The 15,932-nt window shown below is 40.7% G+C and overlaps 1 long non-coding RNA gene and 1 pseudogene across 5 annotated transcripts in view; one reads left to right on the forward strand and one right to left on the reverse strand.

The window, feature by feature from the left end:
• LOC147349945 (ankyrin repeat domain-containing protein 26-like) overlaps nucleotides 1–15,932 on the forward strand; it is a 510,210-nt pseudogene that overhangs the window by 251,007 nt on the left and 243,271 nt on the right.
• Nucleotides 1–15,932, reverse strand: part of LOC147349956 (uncharacterized) — a 32,423-nt gene that overhangs the window by 14,838 nt on the left and 1,653 nt on the right. For all 5 annotated transcript variants that reach the window (XR_015150619.1, XR_015150618.1, XR_015150617.1 and 2 more), the window contains exon 2: nucleotides 4,043–4,078. This is a non-coding gene — a long non-coding RNA (uncharacterized LOC147349956). The remainder of the gene's footprint in view (nucleotides 1–4,042; nucleotides 4,079–15,932) is intronic.

Consider the following 15,932-nt stretch of genomic DNA (forward strand, 5'->3'; position numbering starts at 1 on the left):
TTCTGCCTGAACATTAGCCCTGGTTATATTAATTTAGGGATTTACATTCATAGTAAGTAGAATGAAAATTCAAATATAGTCATTTTAAATATGTCCCTTTTTATTTTATCTATTTGCTTTTTTTATAAGTCTCTTTTTTAAGTTGTTGGTAACAAAGTTAGTTTAAAAACACAAATACAATATGAGAAAAACTTAGCTAGATTTTAAATTTCGGGTATTTCTAATTTTGCCATTTTCAGTGAATTTATTTTATAAAATTTTGTTATTATTTTGAATAGATATTACCTTCACATGATTAAAAAGATTCACATGATTAAAAATTCAAAAGACACAAAAGGCTCTCCAGGTAAGAGTCTCTTCCAGAGAGTGTTTTGCCTATGTTCTCCTCTAGGAGTTTTATAGTTTCTGGTCTTACGTTTAGATCTTTAATCCATTTTGAGTTTATTTTTGTGTATGGTGTTAGAAAGTGTTCTAGTTTCATTCTTTTACAAGTGGTTGACCAGATTTCCCAGCACCACTTGTTAAAGAGATTGTCTTTAATCCATTGTATATTCTTGCCTCCTTTGTCAAAGATAAGGTGTCCATAGGTGCGTGGATTTATCTCTGGGCTTTCTATTTTGTTCTATTGATCTATATTTCTGTCTTTGTACCAGTACCATACTGTCTGGGCATACACACTGAGGAAACCAGAAGGGAAAGAGACACATGTACCCCAATGTTCATCGCAGCACTGTTTATAATAGCCAGGACATGGAAGCAACCTAGATGTCCATCAGCAGATGAATGGATAAGAAAGCTATGGTACATATACACAATGGAGTATTACTCAGCCATTAAAAAGAATACATTTGAATCAGTTCTAATGAGGTGGATGAAACTGGAGCCTATTATACAGAGTGAAGTAAGCCAGAAGGAAAAACACCAATACAGTATACTAACACATATATATGGAATTTAGAAAGATGGTAACAATAACCCGGTATACGAGACAGCAAAAGAGACACTGATGTATAGAACAGTCTTATGGACTCTGTGGGAGAGGGAGAGGGTGGGAAGATTTGCGAGAATGGCATTGAAACATGTAAAATATCATGTAAGAAACGAGTTGCCAGTCCAGGTTCGATGCACGATACTGGATGCTTGGGGCTAGTGCACTGGGACGACCCAGAGGGATGGTGTGGGGAGGGAGGAGGGAGGAGGGTTCAGGATGGGGAAAGCATGTATACCTGTGGCGGATTCATTTTGATATTTGGCAAAACTAATACAATTATGTAAAGTTTAAAAAAAAAAAAAAAAGAGTCTCTTCCACCCTTTAGACAGTTTTCCTGTCTGAAGGAAATCAATATTGTCCCTTTTCTTGTAAAAGTAAAAGTAATGTGAAGTCGATCAGTCATGTCCAACTCTTTGCGACCCCATGACTGTAACCTGCCAGGCTCCTCTGTCCATGGGGTTTTCCAGGCAAGAATACTGGAATGGGTTGCCATTTCTTTCTCCAGAGGATATGTAAAGTCTTCCAGAAACATTGTGTACATGACTTTTTTTTCCTTCTTTAGGTTAGTAAATATCTTTAGACTGGAGCTTATAGACCAGCACAGAAAAGAAGTGGTGACTAAATCAGACAAACAAGAACAGTAAGATACAGAGCTTTATGATGGATTGAATGTTTATGTCACCCCTAATTCTGAAATTGAAACCCTAACCCTGTGGTAATGACCCAGGGAGGTAGGTGGGGCCTTTGAGAGGATTAGGTCATGAAGGAGAGCATTCACATACGGGATTGCGAGCATCCATGCTCAGTCTCTCAGTTGTGTCTGACTCTTTGCCACCCCATGGATTGTAGCCTGCCAGGCTTCTCTGTTGATGGGATTTCCCAGGCAAGAATACTGGAGTGGGTTGCCACTTCCTACTCAGGGGATCTTCCTGACCCAGAGAGCAAACCATAGTTTCCTGATTGGCAGGCAGATTCTTTACCACTGAGCCACCAGGGAAGCCCTCATGAATGGGTTTAGTGTCCTTTATTAAAGAGACTACAGAATGACCTGTTAGCCCTTTTGTCATGTGAAGACACATGGAGAGTCTCTGAGCCAGAAAGCAGGTTCCCAGCAGACACCGAGTCTGCTAGCACCTTGATCTTGGACTTTCCAGCCTCTAGAACTATGAGAAATAAATTATCTGCTGTTTATAAGCCCCTGCCCCCACCAGTGTTCTGTTATAGCACCTGGAATAGACTAAGACATACGGGAAAATGGATCTCAGTAACTCACAGGGTAGGATATTCTGTCTACTGCTATATTCTGGGGCAAAGATGCTCTGTTAAAAGGAAAGAAGGCTTTGACTGTATGCTTTAAAGATGGACTATTTCAAGTTCATTATATACATCTAGAGTTAAAGAAATCAAAGTATAATTTTTTAAAAGGGATCCTGATTTGTTTTTTTAAATTAAGGTACAATTCATACACCACACCACCCAGCATTTTCATGTATTCACAGGGCTGTAAAGCCAGCACTACTGTCTAATTTCAGAACATTTTCATTACGTCCCAAAATAAATTCCATACCCATTACAGTCAGTCACTCCTCCTCTGCTCCCTGGCCCCTAGAAACCACTCATCTATTTTCTGTCTGTATGGATTTGTCTATTTTGACTATTTCATATAAATGGAATCATATACTAGATGGCTTCAGTGTCTGGTTTCTTTCACTCAGCGTACTATGTTCAAAGTTTATGTTGTAGCATATATTAGTACTTCATTCTTTTTTCTTGCCCATGCTTTTTAAAATTTAACCATTTTTAAGTGTACAGTTCAGTGACATGATACACACTCACACTGTTGTGCAACATCCCCACCATCCGTCTGCAGAACTGTTTTGAAAACTCAAGCTGAAACTCTACCCGTTAAATAACGTCCCTATTTCTTCGTAACCTCTATTTTACTTTCTTTCTCTGTGAATTTGCCTATTTTAAGAACTTCATAAAAGTGGAGTCAAACAATACTGGTCCTTTCGTGTCTGGTTTATTTCACGTAGCACAATGTCTTCAAAGTTCATTCATGAGTAGCTTGAAATAGAACTGCCTTTCATTTTAAGGATGAATACTATTCCATTGTTTGGCTAGACCCCATTTTGTTTATCCATTTCTCACCAAATGGACGTTTGGGTGTTTACATTTTTGACAATTATGAATAATGCCACTGTGGACATTAGCGTACACATTTTTGTATGACCATGTTTCCAGTTCTCTTGGGTGGAAGAGACTCTCAATGAGACTGTAGAGGAATTTGATGAGTAATACACATTAGCCAGAGATGGATAGAGAAAAACATTTGAGTTTCGAACTTTCAAAAATGCGAATGTGTGTTCACATGTTCAATCACATTAGTTCATGTGTCTGGTGTGCACGGTCATGTGTGTCCATCCACTACAGGTGGCTGTGCTTTTGTGTACTTTTCAGTACAGTAGAGAAGTTTTATAATTTCAAGCCCAGGATGTCTGGAAGCAAGCTTACAAACAGCGGGGTGTAGCCAGTTGTGTTAGTTGGGTACCAAGGCTGACTGTGTTGGATTTACTATCAAATTGGACCTATGAATTCACTTTTGGAACAGAACTCATTCATACAGAGTGGACTTACTGTACTTTGATCATGGACAATGGTCATCGAGACTGTGTTTCCTTTGAGGAAGTGTGAAAGTAACTTAGATATGGATATATAGATTTATATACATTCCTTTGTTAATGTTCTTTTTCATTATGGTTTATTCCAGGATACTAGATATAGTTCCCTGTGCTATACAGTAGGACCTTGTTGCTTAGCCATTCTAAATGTAATAGCTTGCATCTACCAACCCCAAACTCCCGGTCTGTCCTGCTCCCTTCTCTCCTCCAACTCGGCAACCACAAGTCTGATCTCTATGTCTGTGAGTCTGTTTCTGTTTTGAGGGTAGGTTCATTGGTGCCACAGTTTAGATTCCACATATAAGTGATATTCATATGGTGTTTGTCTTTCTCTTTCTGACTTAGAATCAAGTATACTTTAAATAGTTACCCATTTTCCAAGCAGAGCTCTTCTTTCTTCAAATACCTACAATTTAAAAAAAAAGATGGAATGATTTCATATTTTGTGGTTCAAAATACCCATTAAAAAGACATCATTAGGACTTCCCTGATGGTCCAGTGGTTAAATATCTGCCTGCCAATGCAGGGGACATTGGCTCAATCCTTGGTTCCAAAAGATCCCACATGCCTAGGTGCAACTGAGCACAAGTGCTACAAGAACTGAAGCCTGCATGCCCTAGAGCCCTGCTCCCCAACAAGAGAAGCCACCATAATGAGAAGCCTGCTCACTGCAGCCAGAGAGTGGCCCCTGCTTGCCAAAACTAAAGAAAGCCCGTGCATAGCAGTGAAAACCCAGCACAGTCAAAAATAAAATAAATAAATTTTTAAAAAGACATCATTAAAGGATCAATCACTAAATATTGCCAGTCTTTTCCATTTTATCAACCGAGTATAAAGAGACAGATTTTGTACCTGAAAGGGTAACTTTATTTATAACTTGAGCAAACTTTCCTTTTTCTCAGTTTCTCCATGTGAGACAATTTATCTTAGAAAATAAATAATTTTTTAAAGGCAAGAAATAAGAAAAGAAGGGAACTATAAAGTGAAATCATTTTTGGAATATGAAAGGCGATGACAAAACTGACAAAGGAAAAATAGGAAAACGGACAACCTCCCTCCAAATATTTCAGCATGACTAGTATTAGAACTTGTGAAATTTATGAGTGAGTAACTCTGTTTTTTTATTTCATGAGTTCACATACCAGTGGGTGTACATTACATATATGTTTGCATATGTGCACCTCTGGGCTTATAGCTCAGTGTTTATCTGTATAGGTTTGTTGTTACATACCATTGAGGACAGAAATTATGTCTTATTCACCTTGACTTCTTCACCACAGGGTGCTGTACGTGGCATATTACAGGTGCTCAAGCTTGCTGGAAGGAATGAATATGCTTGTGACAAATGAATATCTTTTGGATGTATCGCTAATATGTGAGTGTATTTACATATTAGTGGAGAGGTGTCCTCCTGAGCTTCAGTCATTTGTGTATCTATCTGAATGGGTGAGGAAGGGACAGACAACTCGAGTGAGAAGGTTTGGCAGAGGAGGGCAAGCTGGAGCCAGGAAGCAAGAGACAGCAGGTAACAGGTGTGACTGTCTCTCTGGCACCCACCCTGCGTGCTGTCGGCTTTCAAAATTGGGCTCCATGTTTTCCCTTCCTCCTGGCACTTTCTAAATTCTCTCGCACTGTCAGAACATTCCTATTTAGAAACTAGCTCAGGGCTATTTCTTCCCTTTTGTGGAGGAGGATGAGGAGCTGATTTCATACTTCCAACAGATCTGTTTTCCTTTCTTTTTTTAGACTCTTAAATTCTGCTTTCAAAGGGCAGGCAAAATGGAGACTGAAATAATTGATTCAACAACAACCTCAAGGCCTGTAAAATGCCATCTTTACTACTACCCAGGGAATATCATATATCACAGGTAGACACTTTTTATACTTTAGAGAAGAAGAAAAAGAATACCATTTTCTCCTCCTTCCTAATTAACTGCCCCCTGGGCTACTAGGACCCTCAAATAACAGTGAAAGATGATCTCAGAATTTCTAGATGACAATAGTAGAGGGAATTTCCCTGGTGGTCCAGTGGTTAAGACTCTGTGTTTCCGCTGCAGAAAGCAAGGGTTCAATCCCTGGTTGGGCAATTAAGGTCCCACAGGCCAATGCAGTGGTCAAAACAAGCAAACAAAGAAAAAGGAAATAGAAGAGAGCCTATAAAATAAAATAAAACAACCTATAGAATTTTTTAGAAGACTGAAAAATCAGAATTCAGGGCTTTCATGGTGGTCCAGGGGTTAAGAATATGCCTGCCGATACAGGACATACAAGTTCCATTCCTGGTCAGGGAAGATTCCACATGCCTCAGGGCAGCTAAGCCAGTGATCCACAACTATTGATCCTACACGGCCTAGACTCCATGTACTGCAGCTGGAGAGTCTAGCCCCTGCTCGCTGCAACTAGAGAAAGCCCTTGTGCACCAACAAAGACTCAGTGCAGCCAAGAAAAAATAAAGAATAACAAAAAAAAGAGAGAAAAATCAGGATTCACACATTTCCTGAACCCTTCTCTGGTGTCTAACAAAGTCCTATCAAGCATCTAATTCCCCTCCTAACTCTCGGGCACCAGCAATTTTCTGGCACCCACTGGTCTCACTCTTCCCAACTCCTCCTCCACTTGCAGCCCATGCTCCACCTGGCCTTTCTAGGATTCGCTATTGCCCGCCAGGTGATTCTGTTCATTTTCTCTTCCCAGGTAGATTACAACTACTTTCCCTTATATGATCCACAGGTTCCAGGGGAAATTCTCAACAAAACACCTGCTGACTGAACAACAACAAGAGATTCAGATGTCATAGAATTTTAGGGCTAAAAGGAATCTTAGGATCTTTTTGTTCACTTTTTGTGTTTTAGAGAGGATAAGCAGAGGCCCAAAGGATTACCTTTATAGATTTTAAAGAAAAATCATTGGTTCCAGACTGTATGTTCAGCTGAATAATATACTTGTTTCTTCACTAAAAAGCCATGTGGTGCAAGCGTGCTTAGTCATGTCCAAGTCTTGGAGACCCCATGGACTGTAGCCTGCCAGGCTCCTCTGTCCATGGGATTTCCCAGGCAAGAATACTGGACTGGGTTGCCATTTCCCACTCTAGGGGAATCTCCCTGACCCAGGGATCAAACCCACGTCTCTTGCATGTCCTGCATTGACTGGCAGATTCTTTATCACTAACACCTAGGAAACCCTGCTAGAACCATGGTCTTTCTATTCTGACCCCCAAACTTGATCTTCCCTATTCTGACCTCAAGCCCTACATTCTCAATGAATTGCTGCCCATGGTTTGACCTAAGAATGGGAAAAAAAAAAAAGCAATTAGGTCCCAGGATGACAACCTCCTTTCAAAAGGAGGTTGGGAGGACCATCGTGGTGTCCAATGACAACAGAAGGCATCAGAAAGAAAGGGGCACTGACTTGAAGGGGTGTGGAGAGTCAGCAAGAAAGTGGCAGGGGGACTTCCCTGGTGGTCTAGTGGCTAAGACTCAAAACTCCCTATGTAGGGGCCCGAGTTCCATCTCTGGTCAGGGAACTAGATTCCACTTGCTGCAACTAAAAAGATTCCACACGCTGCATCTAGAGATCCTGCATGCCGTAATGAAGACCCAGTGTAGTCAAACAAATAAATAAAATAAATATTTAAATAAATAAATAATAAATAAAGTCAGTCATTGATAATAAAATCAAATAAAGAGGATAGGAGATAGGGTCTTCAGAGGGCCAATGACCAAGTCTAAGCAGAGTCCAGGCAAATCCAGTTCTTCACCAAAAGGCGATTAGAGTCAGGTAGGAACTGATAGGCATGATGGGCAGAAAGATAAACACTAGACAAACTCAGATCTGGCTCTGACTCTACCCTTGACAAGAAGTATAATTTGGAACAAATTATCTAACTGTCAGGCCCTCAGGCAGACTCAGAATCTTATAGTCTCTGGTTGGGAGCAAGTCTTCATTCCAAGGATTTGCAATCAGATTTTTGATCTTAAAAAGGTGGAAGAGGGTTGGAAGGATAAATTGGGAGTTTGGGATTAACATATACAAACTGTTATATATAAAATAAATAACCAACAAGGACCTACTTATGCTACATACACTACTCAATATTGTGTAATCACCCATAAGGGAAAGAATCTGAAAAAGAATAGATATGTATAACTGAATCCCTTTGCTGTACACTTGAAACTAACACAACATTGTAAATCAGCCATATTCAATTAAAATAAAAAAAGAGCCCAGAAACAGTATCACTTCAAGTGGAAAACATTAGAGAGAATCGTCTTTCCTTGCAGAATGTTGCAGTTTGTTTACATCACAATTTACTCAGAGCCTGCTGTTAAGTTAAAATCCCATGGTTGTTATTTTAGTCTGTTGACACTGTGGTTGCATATTTCACCATGTGACATCATTACCATGGAGGCATAAGACATTTTGGGGCTCCTAAATTATGACCGATGGATGGTGGTTAGGTGCTTTTTCTCAGAACACCCTTTTAACTACATGTGTACTGTACTACATGTGTGAACCATATTACAAAAAAAAAAAAAAAAGAAATGTTGATCACTTTCAATTAAAACACTAAATGGAAAAAAAAAAAAAAAACCCTACACTAGACAGCAAAGAAATACTTACTTATAAAACATTCCTCCTCTCAACGTTTTCACAAGGTCTGAATTATCTTGTAATCTGAGGATGCTATAATTTTTGCATCTACATTTGAATTCAATCTCTCTGCTTAAAGCCTCTTGTGAAGTTAAACTCCTATGAGGTTTATTTTAGACTGAAACAGTTTCATATTTTTCATTTTACTACAGAATAGAAAAAAGGCAAAATTAAAACAAAAACCAGGGACTTCCCTAGTGGTACAGTGTTTAAGACTCCATGCTTGCAATGCAGGATGCCTGAGTTCTATCCCTGGCCAGCAAACTAAAATCCCATATGCTGTGCAGTGTGGCCAAAACAAAAAAAGAGGACCTCAAAATTACGCTGATCATTGGCAAATGCCCTGTTATAGAAGTGTAGAAATGCCCCTGAAGTTATCTTATGGACACAGTCTGCCCAGCTGTAAACTTAGGTATCTATTTTTAACCCTTTTCACAGTCTCAGAATGTTAGACCTGGAAGGGGCCTTTGAGGTCATCTGATCCAAGCCACTCAATTTCCAAAGGCAGGTAGTAAAGATTAGAGGCATAAGAGACTCGCTGAAGTCAAGCAGGAGATTATTTAGTATAGCTGATCTGGAACCTGTGTTTTTCAATTTTCAGCATTACTGTTCTTTGCTTGCTTTTACTTATATTTGTTTTTTAAATTGTTAAATATCATTGCACTATATACGGTAAAAAACAAAAACTCTCTCTTCCAACAGACTTCCCTCCCACTCTTCCATGTTGTCCAACTTTTTAGGGGAAATCACTATTGATAGTTGGGCTTCTCTGATGGCTCAACCAGTAAAGAACCCACCTGCCAATGCAGGAGACATAAAGAGACGTGGGTTTAATTCCTGGGATGGGAAGATTCCCTGGAGGAGGGCATGGCAACCCACTCTAATATTCTTGCCTGGAAAATTCCATGGACAGAGGAGCCTGGAGGGCTACAGTCTGTGGAGTTGCCAAGAGTCGGACAAGACTGAGCACATGTGCACACACTATTAACAGTTTGCTGTATACATATGCAAATTCCACTTGAGTGTCTAAGTACTGATACATTCATTCACATACATATGGGTATATACACGGGCCAAGATTTTTTTAATTTTTATTATATTTAATTTTTACTGAATTATAATTGACATATAATATAATGTTAGTTTCAGGTGTACAACATGGTGATTTGACACTTTTTTAATTTTAATTATTTTTTTATTGAAGGATTTTGCTTGACAGAATTTTGTTGTTTTCTGTCAAACCTCAACATGAATCAACCATAGGTATGTATATATCCCCTCCCTTTTGAACCTCCCTCCCCTCTCCCTCCCCACCCCACCCCTCTAGGTTGATACAGTGGCCCTGTGTGAGTTTCCTGAGCCACGCAGCAAATTCCCATTGCCTATCTATTTTACATATGGCAGGCTAAGATTTTTGAAAATACTTTTACTCCAAACTAGAACCTAACTAAACCAAAATAAAAATGGGGGTGGTGATAAAATGGGAGTTCTGAACAACAAAATAAATATCATTTCTAATAGAAATTGTTATTTCTCTTATCATTGCTCATCTAGAAATAACCATGAAATTTTTAAACATTTTTATTTATTTGACTGCACTGGGTCTTAGTTGTGCCATGTGGGTTCTTTAGCTGCAGCATGCAAACTCTTGCGGCATGTGGGATCTAGTTTCCTGAACACAGATGGAACCCAGCCCCCTGCATTGGGAGCACAGACTCTGAGCCACTGGGCCACCAGGGAATTCCCTAGAAATTCTCATAAAATTTGACAAAAGCTATTCAGGCTTCCCAGGTGGAGCCAGTGTTAAAGAACTCACCTGCTGGGACTTCCCTGGTGGTCCAGGGGCTAAGACTCCATGCTCCCAATGCAGGGGGCCTGGGTTTGATTTCTGGTCAGGGAACTAGATCCCACATGCTGCAACTAAGGGTTCACATGCTTCAACAAAATTGCAACCAAATAAATTAAAAAAAGAAAACTCACTTGCTAATGCAGGTGATATAAAGGACACTGGGTTCGATCCGTGGGTCATGAAGATCCCTTGGAGGAGGTCATGGCAACCTACTCCAGTATTCTTGCCTGGAGAATCCCACAGACAGAGGAGCCTGGCCGGCTATAGTCCATGGGGTCTCCAAGACTCAGACATGACTCAGTGACTAACACACATGAAGGGTCCTCAGTGCTATGCACAGTAGGTAGGGTGGAATTTATCCTTTGGAGCAGTCTGTTATCACTTTTGCTTCATAGGATTAGTTTGGTATTTTAGAAAGATCATTCTGGGACCAGAATAGAGGATGGATTAGAGACAGTGAAACCAGCTGAGGGGTTACTGCAATGTGCCAGGCGAAGGGGGCTGAGTGTGTGAACTGAGAATGTGGAGCTGGATGTGCACAAGTCAAAGGAGAAGAGGGGTCTGGATGAAGAGACCTCGGAAGAAGACTCACAGAACCTGAAAACCAGTTGGATATGGAGGTGAAGGGGAGCTGGTAGACACTCCTCCTTCTCATCTCCTAAATCTTTTAAAAAATGTTTATTAATTTATTTGGCTGTGCTGGGTCTTAGTTGCAGCACACAAGGTCTTTAGTTGCAGTATGTGGGACTGAATTTCCTGGCCAGTGATAGAACCTGGGCCCCAGCCCTGGGAGCAAAGAGCCTTAGCCACTGGACCACCAGGGAAGTCCCTAAGATCTTTCTTTCTAAGCAGGAACTCTGTATCTCTTGCCAACTCTGGCCATGTAACTGGGGCTCAATTGAAGTTTTCTTTATTTTTGTTCTAAATTTATTTCAGTTTTTTTCAATTAAAATTTTTGAAGAAATCCTTCATTTTTTTTTTATCCACTATACAATCCTAAGCAATTCCTGTTCATGGTTTGATTACCAAAATTTTAATGCTTTTTTTTTTTCCTTTAAAGCATGATTTCAACTAATACAGTAGTTCTCATTACTCAACCGGTCATTCAAAAGCTGATGGTTTAGGGGTGCCCAGGTACTCATCTTTGTCTGCATTTTGGGGCCATTTCTGTTTTTTGGAGGTGAAAATGCCATCATGAAATAACTGGATATTCTTCTGTAAGAAAAACTACACCTGCAGAAGAAATGACTCATACAATCTTCAGAATACTAAAAATACTAATACCATAAATCTTTTTTAGTACACTGGGACATGGACTAGAGGGAGAATAACATTTACTGGGAGTATTTTATATGTCAGGCACTTAACAGATTTGCTCAGTTAAAACCCATAACAATATGGTAAGGTGGTGGGTTTTAGCTTATTTTACAGATGAAGAAAATGAGGCTCACTGAAGTTCCATGCTTTGCCCAGAGTTATACAGACAGTAGGTGGTGAAACACAGAACCAGATCCAGGTCTGTTTAACTCTGTTTGATTTTCACTGGACCAAGGGGAAAAAATCAGAATCACTCTTAGCGAAGAACATACCATATTGGTCAGAAAGAAGTATTTATAAAATCACCGTGCAATCTGAACTACTCCATTTTGTCCCTTGTGACCTCCTTCCTCTGTTAACTTTCTGACATCTAGCTAACAAGGGTTCTAGCTTGCTACCATATTTAAGAAGTAGAATAGTACAATGGACAAGGCCAAGAATTTATATATGGACAGATTTGGGTTTATTGAGAAAAATACACTGGGGAAAATATACAGTACACCCAGTACTGTATATGTCTGCCTTCATTTTTGTGGCCTCACGGCATGTGGGATCTCAGTCCTCCCACCGGAGATGGAACTCACATCCCTTGAATTGGAAATGTTGAGTCTTAACCATGACTGCTGTTGTTCAGTCACTAAGTTGTGTCCAACTCTTTGCAACTCCATGGACTGAAGTACACCAGGCTTCCCTGTCCTTCACTATCTCCCAGTTTGCTCAGACTCATGTCCATTGAGTTGGTGATGCCATCCAACCATCTCATACTCTCTTGCCTCCCTTCTCCTCCTGCCTTCAATCTTTCCCAGCATCAGGGTCTTTTCCAAGGAGTCGGATCTTCGCATCAGGTGGCCAAAGTTTTGGAGCTTCAGCTGCAGCATCAGTCCTCCCAATGAATATTCAGGGTTGATTTCCTTTAGGATTGACTCATTTGATCTCATTGCTGTCCAAGGGAGTCTCAAAGGTCTTCTCCAGTACCACAATTAAAAAGCATCGATTCTTCAATGCTCAACCTTCTTTATGATCCAATTCTAACCATTGGACAGCCAGGGAAGTCCCTATGTCTGCCTTCATTGGATTAAAGCACTCTAATTTCCATAAGGGATTACTTTTCCCTCAGTGTTTAGGGTCTGCTGGGTTGGTTAATCAAGGTGGCCTCCCCTTTCCCAGTAATGAGATTAAGCTAGGCCAGGTAACTGATGCTGGCTTATCCTTGCTTTACAGCCAAGGTGATCATTCAAAGTACCGTAGATGCTCTGAGTAGACTGTTAAGCTGTTCTTAGACTCTTCTTGGAGGGGCTTCCTAGGTGGTGCTAGTGGTAAGGAATCTGCCTGCCAATGCTGGAGACATAAGAAATGCAGGTTTGATCCCTGGGTCAGGAAGATCCCCTGGAGGAGGCCATGGCAGTCCACTCAAGTATTCTTGCCTGGAGAATCCCTTGGACAGAGGACCCTGGTGGGCTATGGTCCCCAGGGTCACAAAGAATCAGAAACGACTGAAGCAACTTAGCATGCACACATGTCCTTTCTTATCCATTTTGTGAGCCACCTGATAGCCTTCAATAAATTTCACCTACATTAGCTAGAAGACCCTTCTTGTAGGGGCATCCCCGGTGGCTCAGATGGTAAGGAATCTGCCTGCAATGTGGGAGACCTGGATTCGATCCCTGGGTTGGGAAGATTCCCTGGAGGAGGGCATGGCAACCCACTCCAGTATTCTTGGCTGGAGAATCCCCATAGACGGAGGAGCCTGGTGGGTGACAAAGAGTTGGAAACAACTGAGCAACTAAGCACACAGCATGCACACATTAGCTATAATCTATTTCTGTTGTTTGCAACCAAAACTTTTTACATTACACAGTTTTGATCCTGGCTCTAAAACTTACTAGCTTTGAAACTTTTTGCAAGTAGTCACTCAGTCGTGTCCGACTAACCCCATGGACTGCAGCACACCAGGCTTCCCTGTCCTTTCCCATCTCCTGGAGGTTACTCAAACTCATGTCCATTGAGTCAGTTATTCCATCCAACCATCTCGTCCTCTGGCATCCCCTTCTCCTCCTGCCTTCAATCTTTCCCAGCATCAGGGTCTTTTCTAATGTGCGGGCTCTTCGCATCAAGTGGCCAAAGAATTGGAGCTTCAGCTTCAGCATCAGTCCTTCCAATGAATATTCAGGACTGATTTCCTTTAGGATTGACTTGGACAGGTACACACTGCTATATTTAAAATGGATAACCAACAGGGACCACAATATAGCACAAGGAACTGTGGTCAATGGCAGCCTGGCTGGGGGAGAATGGATACATGTATATGTATGGGTGAGACCCTTCATTGTTCATGTGAAACTACCACAACACTGTTAATTGGTTACACTCCAACACAAAATAAAAAGTTAAAAAATTAAAATAGATAGCATCACCACAGACTTTCTTAGAACTTCCTGTTATTTCCAGAGGTCTTCAAAGCCTGTCCTTGAAAGGGGCACAACAAAATATTTTAAGGTAAAAAATATTTAAAGCAGATGGATGGCATTTTCAGTATATATCCTCAGTGTTTCTGTTTGTTTGTGCCTTCTTCCTCTCTGAAGGTATGTTTCATATCCAAAGCAGTGATGCTGAGTTGGGGACTGCACAGGATTTGCCTGCCTGACCCAAGGCTCCAAAAATTATAGCAACAAATATAAGACAATTTAAAAAAATATTTATTTTTATTTATTTATCTGGCTGAGCCAGGTCTTTGTTAGGGCATGTGGGATGTAGTTCCCTGACCAGGGATAGAACCCAGGTCCCGTGGACCACCAGGGAATTCACCCAGACAATATTTTGATTCACATGCCACAACTAAGACCTGGCACAGCCAAATAAATAAATTTTTTTTTTAAATTAAAAAAACGGCCGACCCGGAGCCGGCTGGTGAGCCCGAGAACTCCGCCTGCGCGGCGGCGCCAGCGGATAACCAGGCCCGGAGCGCCGGAGCTGGCCTTCTGGGAAGGGGCGGGAGGCGCGCGCGGTAGAGCCCGCCCGGCCAGGGCCCCGGACGCTCCCAGAGGCCGACCGCGCTTTAGTTTTTAAAAAAAAAAAAAAAAATTAAAAAAACGTTAGTTTTTGACTTACAGAGGATTCCCCCAAATGCTAGATCTGAAATTTTGTGACTCTCACTTGACATGTAATATTCCCTCTCAGGTTTAAATTAGAGCTGAAGAGAAAACTAATAGTTTTAAAACCTCAGGGTTTTAAACCATAGATAATATCTTCCTGCACTTGCCTGCTGATACCATTCCACTGGAATAAGGGAAAATTAAGGAGGTTCAGATGAGCCCTCACATTCTTAGCTCCTAACAGCTAAGTTGCAAAGGTGTAAGAAATGATTTCATTACAGTATTATTAATTGGCTGCTACAAAAATACACATGAGCAGGCAAATATATAAAGCATGGTCACTGAGTCTAGATCTGCTCAGTTAAAAATCACATATTTCCTTTTTTATTGCTATTTATTCATGTTTGATGTTTCTTCTATTTAAACTGATTGAAGTTGTGTGTGTGTGTGTGTTTTAATTTTTATTTATCTGTTTAGGCCAAGCCACTTAGCTTGCAGAATCTGTCCCCAACCAGGGATTGACCCCGGCCCTCGGCAATGAATGTACAGAGTCCCAAACTCTGGACAGCCAGGGGATTCCTTAAACCAATTGTTTTCAATCTTTTATTTTATTTTTTTCAGGGCTATAAAACTCTTTGAGGATATGATGAATACTATGAATCTTCTCCCTAGAAAAATGCATATTAACATTACATTTTGCTTATACCAGGTTAAAAACTTCTGTTGTAAGCTCAGAAACTCTTTTCCCAGTTTGAGTAGAAAAAAAACTGACTGATTCTAAGCATGATTTCTGATTAGGACAAAGTAGCTTTTCCAGGTCCTCCCTAAGGTTTTGCATTGTTTTTTTTTTTTTTCCCTTCCTGGTTCTTCAGAGCTAGAAATTATTTCAATTAGGCTTTTTTTTTCAAATCAACTTGAATAAAGTTTGGTTTTCATGAGATGGGCCTGGCTGAGAAAAAGAGCCCTCTTGGTAACAGTCTTCCTGAAACAGGCAAATGGAGGTATCCTGCCCTGGTTTTTGTCATTATCCTTTTACAGCTTTTTCCTCTGTCCACTCTAGAAGATGGGCAGTGTGCATATCTGCATGCCCACACTGGTTCACAGTATAGACCACTCAGACGCTTTCATACAACATACAAAAAAATTACAAGACAAAGCAAGTTGCCTTCCCTCCTTCTACATACAAACCTTGCTGTTGTTTTTTCATGACCTCTTTCCCCCTTAATGGCTGTCCTTGCATGTTCCCCTTTAATTTTTCTTCGGATAAAGGGGAAGAAAAAGGGCTTATGGCCCTTACCCCCAGTGTGTGCTTCTAGTGTCATGCTTAAAGGCAAGGATAGGTCCTTTGGTAA

Source organism: Bos grunniens, chromosome 21 (assembly GCF_055505025.1).
Source record: "Bos grunniens cultivar Pamir isolate PY7600 chromosome 21, Bosgru_T2T1.0, whole genome shotgun sequence".
Lineage (NCBI taxonomy): Eukaryota > Metazoa > Chordata > Mammalia > Artiodactyla > Bovidae > Bos > Bos grunniens.